This window comes from Myxocyprinus asiaticus, chromosome 25 (genome assembly GCF_019703515.2).
Source record: "Myxocyprinus asiaticus isolate MX2 ecotype Aquarium Trade chromosome 25, UBuf_Myxa_2, whole genome shotgun sequence".
In the NCBI taxonomy this organism is placed as follows: Eukaryota; Metazoa; Chordata; class Actinopteri; order Cypriniformes; family Catostomidae; genus Myxocyprinus; species Myxocyprinus asiaticus.
Window position 1 is genome coordinate 6836971 of NC_059368.1, and position 14216 is coordinate 6851186.

The window sequence follows — 14216 nt, forward strand, 5'->3', positions numbered from 1 at the left end:
CAAAATGATGATTTTTGTGGAATTCTGTGTTTGATTTACGCCAGATGTAACGGGACCCTGTCTTCCAAATAGTTCCAGTTTCGACTCATCAGTCCACAAAACATTCTCCCAAATGGTTTGAGGATCAAGGTGTGTTTTGGCAAAATTCAGACGACCCTTAATGTTCTTCTGGGTTAGCAGTGGTTTTCGCCTCGCCACTCTTCCATGGATGCCAGTTTTGGCCAGTGTCTTTCTGATAGTGGAGTCATGAACAGTGACCTTTATTGATGCAAGAGAGGTCTGCAGTTCCTTGGATGTTGTCCTTGGCTTTTTTGTGACTTCCTGGATGAGTCGTCTCTGTGCTCTTGGAGGAATTTTGGAAGGCCGGCTACTTCTGGGAAGGTTCACTACTGTGCCAAGTTTTCTCCATTTGGAGATAATGGCTCTCACTGTGGTTCTTTGGAGTCCCAGAGCCTTTGAAATAGCTTTGTAACCCTTCCCAGACTGATGTATTTCAATCACCTTTTTCCTCATCATTTCTGGATTTTCTTTCGACCTTCGCATAGTGTGCTACTGGGTGAGACATTTTAGCCAACTTCATGCTGCTGAAAAAGTCCTATTTAGGTGTTGATTTAGTTGAACAGGGCTGGCAGTAATCAGACCTGGGTGTGTCTAGTCCAGCTGAACCCCATTATGAATGCAGTTTCATAGATTTGGGGATTTAGTAACTAAGGGGGCAAATACTTTTTCATACAGGCCCAGTTGGTATTGGATAATCTTTTTTTTTTTTTTTTTTTTTTTTTTAATAACAATATAATTAAAAAACTGTATTTTTTGTTTACTTAGATTGCCTGTGCTTTATGTTAGATTTGGTTTGAATTTTTGAAACAATTTAGTAAGAGATATACAGAAAAACAGAAGAAATCAGGATGGGGCAAATACTATATATATATATATATATATATATATATATATATATATATATATATATATATATTGTAGATTTTCCCACGTTCTACGTTTCTCCATCACCCCACGACGTTCACATGAAACTTACACCATCATGATAAGATCAGAAACGTGCATTAAGTTCTATAAATAGGGTCAGTTTTGTTTTCATGTTGACGTTAAAGAATTCACACTTTTCTAAGTTGCTATTGGTTGCCAGCTGGTTTTTCATTGTTATCTTAACAAGCTGTCTGTCTGTCTGGTCAGGATAGTCTGCACAGAGGCTCCGCCATAGTACCATTGTGCTGCATCAGCTTGTTTTAATGGCTCTTATAAAACATAGCGGGGGGAAAAACTACTACATCTGTCAGTGCCAACTGGTCTGGCAAGCAGCTGTTTCACTTTATTATGAAAAAAATATATACTTTCGTCTTGGCAAAGAATTCAAGCCATCACATCCCTAACAACATTTCTCCCTCTCCCTTTCTCTGTCTCTTTTTCCTGCTCTTTTACTTTCAGACTATTCTCAATGAACACATATGGTACTAGTATTTAGAGGCCCTTAGACACAACGGCTGTATATGGTCTAGATTCTTCATTGTATTACAATGGCCTCTAGCAACTGCAGGCCTTGTCTTTGATGTTGAAGACTTCCTCTACTTCTGCCTTATCTATAAGTGAAGTTTTGAAAGGCTTGCAGGCCATGTTATTGTGCGTAGTAACAGATGAAAGGTTCCGAATACTGGAGGTCGTTTACATGGTGCTTTTCGTTTAGTGATGATTTGATATTGGAAAGCTCCTGCCTCGGCTGTTTCTTTTCTGTGGCTGCAGTACACTATCAGATTACAATTAAGAATGCCACCTAAGGATTTTACATTGCAAAGCTTTTAGATGTGTCGAAGGAACTTACAAGTAATAAAATAAGAAATAAGTTAATAATGGAATACTAGTGTACTGGTTGTTACATACTCAACATTGTACAACAGTTAGTTCTGGTCCTCCAATCTGATTGGACAAGCTGTGTTCCAAGAGTGCTGATATACAGTCCAACATCACTGAGACACATTACTATTTGTATTACTCTGCTTCTCCGTGTTCATGACTTTCACTAAATAGTAGATTTTAAAATGTTTATGTTTATTCACTGATTCGATAAGTGACCCTTTATGGAGACTGCATAATTACTCCAGTAGGTAGGACAAATTAGCGTATTTTGTGTCACTAGTGAGTCACTGAATGATGAAAACTGATTTTTTTTAAATCCCTGAATCTTTCAAGGCAGAAAAAATGGAATTGAACTAAACTGATTTGTTCACATGAAAGATTTGTTCAAAACCACTGATTTGTTTACGAATGAAACACCACTTGTTTCAAACCTGCAGAGCTTTGATGACGCTTTTGCTTCTTTTGTAATTATTTTCACTGTCGGAAATTGGCCAGTTTTAAACTGAAATATAAGTTAATATTATTATACTTCTTTGTGAAACTGTTGTATTTAAAAAATAATAATATGTTTTAGACATGTCAAAGTGGCATACAGTTCAGAACAGTATACTAATGTACTGCTTACTACATACTGCAAAGTATATACTGTATACTGCTTACTATTTTTAATATACAGTTTACATGAAACAGTATGCGGTATGTTTGATGAATGTTTTAATAAACAGTATGCAGTAAGCAATGATATATGTTTGTTTCAGACAGTAAAATGCTGTTATTATCAACCATAAATATGGTTATTTTTCATTTAAAATAGATTTTTATGTAAAAATGTCAACTTTTGGTTGTCCAATCAAATAATGAGTCTAGAAAAAGATGTTAAAACTTAGACATTAATATATCATCCATCACTGTTCTGGTCAAAACACACCTGTGCTCTAAGCACATGCGAATGTCTGTGCGTTTGCTGACACAAATCATTATACAGCAGTGCAAGTCATGCGTGCCCTCTTAATAATTTAACATTTCTTACTCTGCACTGATTTTATCGGAAAATGCCTAATTTACATTTCTGCCTCATTAAACCTTAAATTGGTGTTAATGAGCAGGTTATTAGGGAAGAGGACCGGCGCACACGTTCAGACAATCATTACAGTGTACTGTCAAAAATTGCCGACATTTCCCCGCCAGCCAAACAGCTGATAGAGTGTCTCGTCTGTCCATAATTATAGTTTTAAAAATCATTGAAAGAACTAGAACATGTTTTTGTACATAAAATAATTATTATTTCAGTCAAAATATCCTGCTCTCATTATGCCACATTCGGGTGGTCTAAATGTTCATTTGGGTCATGTTTTTTTATTTGTCTGCCACCCTAGCCTCATTCTGATATCCAGGAAATATATTAATGTGTTTGTGTATTTAATAGATCTTGATGGGTGCCATATGAATTCTGCCTGAAGAGTAACCCCAGAGCTGTGAATCAATAGAGGCATGACAGTGCGTAAGACAACGAGAGCGTTGAGTGTTTTGCTGTGACATATGTCCCTCAGATCAGTAAATGAGTTTGCTTCTTGATTGGCTCGCATGTGGGTTGTTTTCACAGACAGAACTCTTCAGCAGCCCTATGCACCTGTTTTTTTATTGTTATTGTATCATAACAGTGCAGGCCTGCTGATACAACACTTGAATGGAATTATGGAAAGGGTTTTTATAAAGTTAATGCAAGGATAGGAAAAACAAAATTGTGCATACTGTATGTCTAATGTACAAGTCAGTTGTTGCTGATAGGCTACTGTTCCGTTTCTTTTAAAACCACATAGAGCTTTGAAGTATAATATTTGAGACTAATTGTCAATAAGAATTGTTAATATAGATAATTATTAATAAATAGATAGGTAAAGCATGTTAAGATACACTTTGAGTTTGGCTTAGAAAAGCCTTGTCTGAAAGTTTAAACTAGTTAAAAAAAAAAAAAAAGTTTAGAGGTTATAGATAGATTAAAGCAGATTAAAGCCCAAAGTATACTTCAGTTTTGATGTGAACGCTTAGCGTCTGCATCCAGTCAAACCCTCAGCCTTTCAAAGTACTGTATACTTAATTTATCTGTGCACGCATACACAGGCTGTTGGCGCATGTTCAGGAGTTTAGACCCATAAAGATGTCTTTATAGTCCTTCGGACTCAAGATACACAAATGCAGTTATCTCCTGACCTCTTCACACACGCACTCTTGATGCGCACATACTCTGTTGTTGTTTCCACCTCCATCTTGTACATCTTCTTCTAGCGCTCCTTTGTGACACCAACAGCTGCTCAACGGTGAGTGTTGCCACCTTGTGGACCCACTTATTATTGAAAATAATTACAGGCGCATGAGCATCCTGTGTGTTCAGAATACAGGCAGTTAGAAAAATAGAGCCGCACATGTTCAGTGCTCGAGCACTCTGCTGATGATTAAATTTGCATCACGCGTCCTGTATGCAGACGCCTAGCATTAGCATCGAATAATTTAGCGAAGAATACTTTGGGTTTAAGGCCTCATCCACACTAATACATTTTCATTTGAAAACACCATTTTCAGTTTCCTACAGGCATCGTTTTCGGAAGTATTAGGTAATGGAGACCATTTTCTAAACACTTTGTTTTCGGTGGAGGAAAATGTCATTCTAGTGTGGAGAAAAGACGTAAATGTAGCGAAATCAAAGCATTTTCAAATGTGCATGTCCACACTAATATGTTTTTTGTTTAAAAACGCATTAATTTCACTATGTTTACGGGTTTCATCCACACTGGAACAGCACTGAAAATGAAGACTTTCGCAAATGCTCTCTATACTCCATACATACGCTCTTTTTTTCATACTTTGAAAAAATATGACATAAGGAAACTCAAAACAGAGTTGATTATTGTGGATGTGGCCCTAAAGGCTTTGTTTGGGTTTGTTTACATTTAAAAAAGAGTTAGACAGTCGGAGTTCCTTTTGAACATTCAGTCAATGTAAGTCTAAGGAATTTGGGGGATTTATGATCATCTGTTACAGAAAAAAACATAAGTCCGATCAGTTAGAAAAGACATAGCAGCCTGAGTCAAAACAGGCTGAAGGTCTGTGCCAAGTTTGGTGATGTTGCTTAAAAGCTTTAGGAGGAATTACAGTCAGACAATTTGGTCTTGGCTTAGGGATTTTGAAAAAAACAAGTCTGTAGCATAAGTCAGCATACTAAATTTGACTGTTTATTGAATATTGGTGTCTTGTAGCATATTGTTTTTGCTGCCATTTCACTACAGCAAAGCCACTCGAGTTCATGCGTGGCAATTATCACACCACATTGTAAATTCACTGTAATGCTTCTTGTGGCTTGGCTTGCTAAACATAAAACATGAATATATATATATTCATATAAACTAAATTATTTGGTAGACATTTTTAAGCAAACTTACAGTGCATTCAAGATAAACATTTTATCAGGAAAGCTGTGTCCCAAGTGACCGGGTATTCATAGTACACTACGTTTTGTAGAAATTTTAGTGTTAACACACCACTCGCACCACTTACACTACAAAATGACGTAAAATGCAGAAATGTGCGGTTTGGGATGCACCTTATGTGTGTGTTCCCTGAGAATCGAACCCCTGACTTTGGTGTTTCTCACACCAATGCGCTACAAGTTGAGCTATAATATTTGTGAATCCATATTGAGTTTTATCATATCCCTCTCAAATTTCCACTATGCTAACAGGACATGACTGCTTTAAAATACCAAGTGGTTTGCTGTTTCCATCAAGTACTGTATGTCTTTGTGTGTGTGTGTCTGTGTGTTTGTGTACACACTAAGTCCTAATAGCTCTCATTAAGCGTCATTTGATCTAATGGTTGGGGTGGGGTTGGTTAAACTAACATACCTGTACTGGGGGCCCTGTGTAATTATAGATTCCATGCTAGACTGTCACTCTTTGTAACACATTTTAGGAAATGCTCTATGCATTTTTGTCTCTGTAGCTCAATCACAGCACTCAAACTGCACCAAGACTACTAGTAAATCTGCTGAAAATCCCCTTCTGAGCGGATTTGCTTGAAGCTAAAATCCCAAATCCAACGCGCAAGTCACATTGTTTTGACAATCTCACACATCAACAAGTTGAAAGGGGCTAATAATTTAGTCCTAGCAATAACAGTGGCTGATATTACAGTAAAAAATGCCAGATTTGTGCAGTGTTCCTTTCAAAGCAGACCACACAAGATTGATAGACATTATTTAACCTTACAATGAACGGAAAAAAAGTTGGTTTCGTCTAGCGAAGGCGTCACTTTGGGGCAAATTAAGTTTACAATGGGAACTGCTCACATAAAACCAACCCAAACAAGAGAGGAGAAGTTCAAAAAAACTGAGCAGTAGTCTCAATCCAATTGGAGCGGAGAGAGAACACGGCGAGCCTGTGTGTGATGGTGCCAACCCCAAGGTCGCGGGCTCGGATTGTGTGTGTGTTTGTGTCTTGTTTGTATAGTTGGTGCATACATCAGTGCTGCATCATTAGAAGCCGAGAAATACTGATGCCGTTCTGTTCAGAGTCACTCTGCTTTCATATCCGCATGGAGGTGATGAAGACGTGTGCCTGCGGTTTAAAAATGGCAGAGGGCCTTTGGTGTGTCTGTGTGTGTGTGTGTACCCCTTCCCCGCTTGGCTTGTCTCCTAAATGCTGAAATGTACAGACCACACAGGCATCTGGCAGCACTCCACAACAGCCTGGCTTTTTCTCTTTTCTTCCTCTCTCTCTCTATGTTTGTAACTTATGCCAGTTTATTCCGACTTTCCTTCTTCCTCTGACTTTCTCAAAAACCCTGTTGATGACAGGTGGTGATGAATTTCCATAATTTCCGGCCTGACCCTGATAGCACACATGGTCGCCTGGATGTCTTTTCGATGTGTGTGGTTTTATGTGATAGATGAAAACTTGATCTGTATTATGTCTCTACAACGCTCCCTGTCAGATGTTAAATTGACATCCTACAGATGTTTCCGTGACGTTTGTGATTTAGAATGTATAGTAATTGGCTCTTTTCAAGATGTTTTTCAGATTTTTTTTTCTTTTTATTTTTTTACATTTTCTGAAGAAGAAAAAAAATGTGATCGGTGTTTGCCTGGATTAGGGTATTGGAGGTGGTTGCCAAGGTGTTGCTTTACAGTTGCTAAGGTGTTCTGAGTTGGTTTTAAAGCTATAAGTAAGCCATTCATATGTTAATTTTCTTGAAAACTGTAAGCACTGTGTCTCTATAGCGCTATGAAATCCTCTGTTTGTTTTAGGCGACCCGTCTATTCAAACGCAATTACATTGACTCGACCAACGGTGTGAGTGGGGGGCGGGACTATCTCTTTGTTTGACCAGCGGCAGTCAGAAAGCTGTTTTGAAAATAAAGTGTATTTCGTAATTCCATTTAGTGGCGCTAGTGGCACAGAAAGTACATACAGTACTTCAGCTTTAAGTGTGTTACTATGCGGTTGGTAGGGTGTTGTAGGTGGTTGCCAGGGTTTTGTTATACAGTTGCTAAGGTTTTTTGAGTGTTTTTCATGTATTATTTACTGCTGGGTGTTTTGGGTGGTTGCCAGGGTGTTGCTACTGTATACATTAACTATGGCTTTCCGGGTGGTTAGTGCGTTACTATGCGGTTGCTATGGTATTGTAGGTGGTTGCCTGGGTTTTGTTATACAGTTGCTAAAGGCCTGAGTATACTTTGGTTGTCCGCGTTGCTTATCGCTCCGCGCACAGTATGCATGATGTAAATTTCATCATAAGCCAGTCCGCGCGGCCTGACTGCACGCTGGCCAGATTTTCTCGACCCACGGACGCGGTCATCGTCTGTGCGCATCGTCGACGGATACACCGGCCATTGACTCACAAAGCAGCCGTTGTACGCATGCGTCAAACGCATCTGTCTGCACTCAGGGTCAATGGAGTATACTCAGGAACGCAACACAGTCAACCGGATGCAATTCGATACGGGATGCAGTCAACCAAAGTATACCCAAGCCTTAAGGTGTTCTGAGTTTTTTTTAGAGCATAACTATGCAATCAGTAGGGTGCTGTGGGTGGTTGCCAGGGGTTTTCTAATGTATACGTATATTAGCTAAAGTGTCAGAGTGGTTTTTAGTGTGTATGCGGTTGCTAGGGTGTTGTAGGTGGTTGCCATGGTGTTGTTAATGTATACAGTTGCTAAAGTGTTCTGAGTGGTTTTAGTACATTACTATGCAGTGTAGGGTGTTGTAGGTGGTTGCCTGGGTTTTATTATACAGTTTCTAAGGTGTCCTGAGTGGTTTTTAGTGTGTTACTATGTGGTTGCTAGGGTGTTGTGGTGATTGCCTGGGTTTTGTTATACAGTTTATAAGGTGTTTTGAGTGTTTTTTTAGTGTGTTACTATGTGGTTGCTAGGGTGTTGTAGGTGGTTGCCTGGATTTTGGAATACAGTTGCTAAGGTGTTCTGAGTGGTTTTTAGTGTTATTATACAGTAGCGAGGGTGTTGTGGGTGGTTGTCAGGGTGTTACTATATACAGTTGCTAAGGTGTTATGGTTGGTTTTTCGGCATTACTATGCGGTTGCTAGGGTGGTGTGGGTGGTTGCCTGGGTTTTATTATACAGTTTCTAAGGTGTTCTGAGTGGTTTTTAGTGAGTTACTATGTGGATGCTAGGGTGTTGTAGGTGGTTGCCTGGGTCTTGTTGTACAGTTACTAAGGTGTTCTGTGTGGTTTTTAGTGTTATTATGCAGCGAGGGTGTTGTGGGTGGTTACCAGGGTGTTGCTAATGTATACATTAGCTAGAGCATTCTGTGTGATTTTTAGTGTGTTACTATGCAGTCAACAAGCCAATTTAAGGCAACATTCATGTCTGTAGCACAAACGATGCAGGACAAGACACACACCAAAGTTTAATAATTTTGTGCTTGAAAGGGTGCTTTCTGTTTTGTGATTCCTACATTTTATTAGCATTCACTTTGTAACTGATTTTCATTAGAAGTAATACACACAAATAATTGTTACATAAAAAAAAAACATTTTTTTTTTTGTTTGTTTGTTTGTTTTTAAGAGATGCGTTAACTCAAAGTTTTTTTAGCAAGTCTGTTCACTCGGCGGCCATCTTTGGAACGCTCATGGGGAGCTATTTTTCTCTGTAAACAAGCAGCATGCCACTGCATCTCCAATCTACTTGAAAGGGGAGAGACCGATATCTCCAAGATGGTTGGCCAAGATTATGATCAAAGAACACATTACAAATCAGCAGTAAAATCTGACTACAATGGTATCATAAATTGTGCTTCTTTACCCCAGATTATGCTAAAAAGCTACTTTTTCCCAGCTTGAGCATGCACATTCTCTAGTTGATTGACAGGCGATGTCTGTCTCTAAAAGGTGATTGGTTCTTTTACCTGAAGGCGGGACTTGCTTTCTACATCTGTTGACCATTGGTAACCATTGGGCGTTCCAATTGCTCCCATTCAGTTTAACAGTCACTGCTAAATAGTCTCTGGCTAACTTTGATAGGGGCACCTAAAGACTGCACCCTGAAAATTATGTTTGGAAATTCTTTTAAAAAATGTGTTTAATTCACACACTGACTTTGTCCTCATTTAATTAGTTCCTGTGTCTATTACTTACCCATCGGAAGCATCCAGCTGCTTTACTAATTCCTCTGATTCACTATCAGATCATCTGTGTTTGTTTAGATTTACTTGTCCAAACAGACCCTCACACTGGTCTAAGAATAGTCCAGGAAACCACAGATCATTTATTTAACACTCATTCCATTTTTTTTCATTGTTCTTAGATCAGTTAATCTGGCTATAGAGAATCCCTTGTCATTAATTGAAGCCTGAAAACAAAAAATTACCCCACTCTAGTTATACACGCTCTTCTCTTCTCAACCTGAGATAAAATCTCATCAGCTGAAGACTGAGCCACATCCCACTGGGCCATTTAAACATCTGGAATGAATGTGTTTGCACTTCCGCTCTGTGATTGGACAGGGAAGTGCTAGCTATCGAAAATCTCACTCTGCTGGCTGGGGGATGATAGGAAATTTGGGGACTTTCCCTCCAGCAGTGATATCATCTGGTTTCCTGGCCCTCTTAAATACCTTTCCTCACAGATGATGTCCCTCATGCCTTCATCATAGAACTCATTTCAGGATCCTTAATGAAAAAACACAACACACACAGCACAGGTTTACTAAACTCAAAATGAGTCCTTAATTTAAAGGGATAGTTCACACAAAAATGAAAGTTCTGTCATCATTACTCACCCTCATGTCATTACAACCCCGTATGACTTTAGGAGATAAAAGAATGTTGGAATCACTTATTTCCATACAATAGCAGTTGATAGTGACTCACTTTAAAGCTTAAAATAGCACCCATAGTGTCATAAAAGTAGTCCATGTGCAACATATTCCAAGTCCTCTGAAGACATACAGTTACTGTGTGAGCAGACTTAAATTTAAGTAATTATTAATAGAAAGAAAGAAAGAAAGAAAGGAGAGAGAGAGAAAGCATGGTAAAGCAGATTAAAGGCCTTGTGTGGGTTTGTTCAGCCTGTTTGAACATTCTGTCAGAGTCAATGCAAGTATATGGGATTTTTCAGATTGTTGACAAAGCTTGACAAAGCTAACATACTCACTGCGTCCAAAGATCATACTTCCCTACTGTCGGGCACTTCATTCAGGAGCGGGTTTGGTTATTAGCAATAATTAATAATTAGCACAGATAAATATTCATTATTAAAATCAATAGAACATTGATTAGATCCTTTAAATCAACAATCATCAAAGATAGCCATCAATTATCAAATTCAGTAGAATATTAATTATTATCAAAGATAATTATTAATTATTAAAATCAACAGAACATTGATTAGAATTAACATTATCTTATTGATCCTTCAAATCAACAGTTATCAAAGATGGGGGCCTGGGTATCTCAGCAAGTAAAGCCGCTGACTACCACACCTGGAGTCCCAAGTTCGAATCCAGGGTGTGCTGAGTGACTCCAGTCAGGCTTCCTAAGCAACCAATTGGCCTGGTTGCTGGTAGAGTCACATTGGGTTAACTTCCTTGTGGTCGCCATAATATGGTTCTCACTCTCGGTGGGGCGCGTGGTGAATTGTGCGTGGATGCCGCGGAGAATAGCGTGAAGCCTCCACACATGCTAGTTCTCCATGGTAACGTGCTCAACAAGCCACATTATAAGATGCACAGATTGACGGTCGCAGACGCGGAGCAGCTGAGATTTGTCCTCCGCCACCCAGATTGAGGTGAGTCACTACGCCACCACGAGGACTTAGAGCGCATTGGGAATTGAGCATTCCCAATTGGGGAGAAAAAAAAAACAATCATCAAAGATAATTATCAAAATCAATAGAAAATTAATAAGGATTAATATCACTGGGGCACCACCCTGGAATCAGGGACTAATAACCAGACAGTATAGCAGTCTCACTATAGGATTGTTCTCTTAGGAAAGTCGACATCTGAAGAACATCGACATTCAAAAGGAAAACAATGAAGGCTTGAATCTGGGCACTGACATCCCCTACCAGCCATTGACACAGGTGCATGCAGAACAATACCAAAACACTTCTCTTTAAAGTATAACAAATGTATTAATGCAGTAATATCAATTAATAATCAATACAATGCAGTCAATAAACTTCCGACTTCCAACTACAAACTTAACAGTAACATGATTAGATATGGTAACAAATAAGCCTATAATGCATGAGAGGAAAGTGTGTGTGTGTGTGTGTGTGTGTGTGTGTGTTTGTGTGAATGGAGTGTGTGGAGTGCACAAAATGCCGGACGTGGCTCTCGTGGTGAGTACGTCACACGAGGTTTCCGGCCAGAGAATGTGGCCGTGAATGTGGCCGTTGAGACGAGTTAATGGTGTCTGCCCATTTAACCCGTGTCTCCACTGGTACAATAACTTAGGGACAAAGCGGGCTCTATCTGCTCGTCAAATGTGTGTGTGGGTATGTTTGTGAGGGGTCGTGTGTGTGTGCGGTTAGTACGAGAGAGAGAGAATAGAGTGATGGCACCAAAGCCATTATTATACATAGGTTTTAGCGATTGTGGGAGAGAGGCAACCGTTATTTTATCACTCAGAGATGCAGTGAACGGCTCGTAATGCGTCCGCCATGGTAGTTGGTTTTTTTATTGGAAAAACTCAGTGTGCCGTCTCACCCACGATGGCGGAAATGTACAAACAGTCCAACGTGGTAGGACAACAACCACGTTGCAAACAAGCAAATCTCATTCGTGGTAACAGTAAGTTACAAATAATACCTTGAGTATTATTAGCAGCAATGAGCGGACTCAGTGGTCCGTAAACTAGCTCATTTTTACCTTTATACACAAGAACAACACACTATAATAATCTATCTCTGCTCAGACGTAAACCTCTTACTTGAGTCGCGTGAGGACGCGAATGTGTGTTCATCCGTCCTTTGACTCCGACTTGGTTCCTCGAGGCTCAGGTGATGATGGGAGGCTGTTTCCTCGCTCTGTCGGCAAGCGGAAAAAACAGCAAAGTCGACTCGGTTGAAGAAGGAAGAGAAATCTTCTTTCTTCACTTCTGCAGGCAAAAGTGTGAAGACGCAGATTGCTCGGCAGTCTCCTTCGGATCCGTTAGTGTGCTCGGTGGAATACGGAGAAATCTCAACTCGTCCAGCGAGATGGAGATCGTATGGCCAAAGTTCATGAACGTACGTTACTTCCTTGGGCAACAAGGCTACACCTGGGAGCAGTAGGGCTGCATCTAGACAAGGCACATACTGTCGCTGGAAGCGAAGCCTAGAAGGAATTTCTGGGTTTTATACTCTCGATGACTTCATGGTTTGGGGGGCGTGTTCTGTCGTGCGTTTCATCCAATAGGAGTTGAGAGTTCGATCCTTCAGAATTTCACATATAGGTGTAAAGTGAGCCAGGCTTGATGGGATCTGTAGTCTGTTTTGGACTCCCTTTGTTTGATTTTGGCACGGTTGTTGTTATTAGGCTTTGAGTGTTCGTACAAGCTCTATGACTGTATGTAGGCCTGCCTTTGTCTCCTATTTGTGTACATGAGGCCCAACACTACTATATAGTATGCCAAGAACAGTATGCCAGTGGAATAGAGCGCAACAGTGCCCTGCCACTTATTCATTTTTTGCATAGGCTTCTCATAAAATCCTCCATAAAAGAGTTCTGCAACCTGGTCTTATAGTGAAAACGTGACTCTATATACAGTACATTTTTGCAAAACTTGTTAAACGTGTCTCCAGGTACAACTCCCTGCAGTTTCCAGGAGAAATGAACACTAGAGGTGCTACAACAACTCTGTGTTTTATACTCTTTCACTCAAATCATGACTTAAATGGCTGATTTTGCCTTTATAAATACTTATTTTTCTCTCTATTACTCAGACCCTGCCATTTTATGATATCGACACACTTTTACTCAAAAAGTATTTGAAAATCAGACAAAAAGACAAAGGTACATGGCTGTGATACTTACCATCTTTCATGAGGGTACAAACTGCAGTGCCATGAATCATTGCAAATGATGTAACTGAATAAAAAAAGAATGGGAATATATCAAACTATTGATTTTAGTATTATAAGTATTGAAACAAGATATTTTACTTTTATTGCTAAATACTGAAATATGTACAATTATATAAGTACTTTAAGGGTAAAGGGAGACATCTTGATTACGTCACTCACAGTGTGTCATTGGAGTGGGCGGTTGCTCCGAGGCAAATTTTGTGGGCTTTGATGGCCGCGATTCTCTGATTGGTGAACCGTTCTCTGTTGTACCATGTGTAATGTAGTTGTTTACCAGGAATTCCGCTATCAAACATGCGATTTAAACAATGAAGTTGAAATAACGCAGACAAATGGATTCAACATAAGCATATACCATCGATAAACAAATTAGGAACTCAAGGTAGGTCTGTCTTGAAATGTTTATAAGTCATTGTTGAAAATCAATTAGTCTATGAAAGATTGAATGGGATTTTTACTTCTGGAACCAGACTGTTGCGCTCTATAGTATCAGTATTCATGAAGCAGTAAGTGAGAAATACCCTGATGGCCTAATATTTCCGGTGAGATTCAGAAGTGTGGATCAAATGGACACTTAATGATCCAATAATCCCTCAGGAGCTGAGGCGACGTCACATTCAAAATGTTGGATTTAAAAGAGCAGCGGTGAACCGCGAGTCGGGTGGCTCTTTTCAACCAACAGGAAAATAAACAACAGAACATTTTCTTATCATAGTTGGTACAGCAGCATCAAATAATTGTGAGTGAGAGACCCATTATATGTTTTATT

The 14216-nt window shown here is 39.4% G+C and overlaps 1 protein-coding gene across 4 annotated transcripts in view; it reads left to right on the forward strand.

Moving 5' to 3' along the window:
* The window catches only part of LOC127415663 (runt-related transcription factor 2-like), a 61841-nt gene that overhangs the window by 33930 nt on the left and 13695 nt on the right, over nt 1-14216 (forward strand). The window lies entirely within an intron of this gene.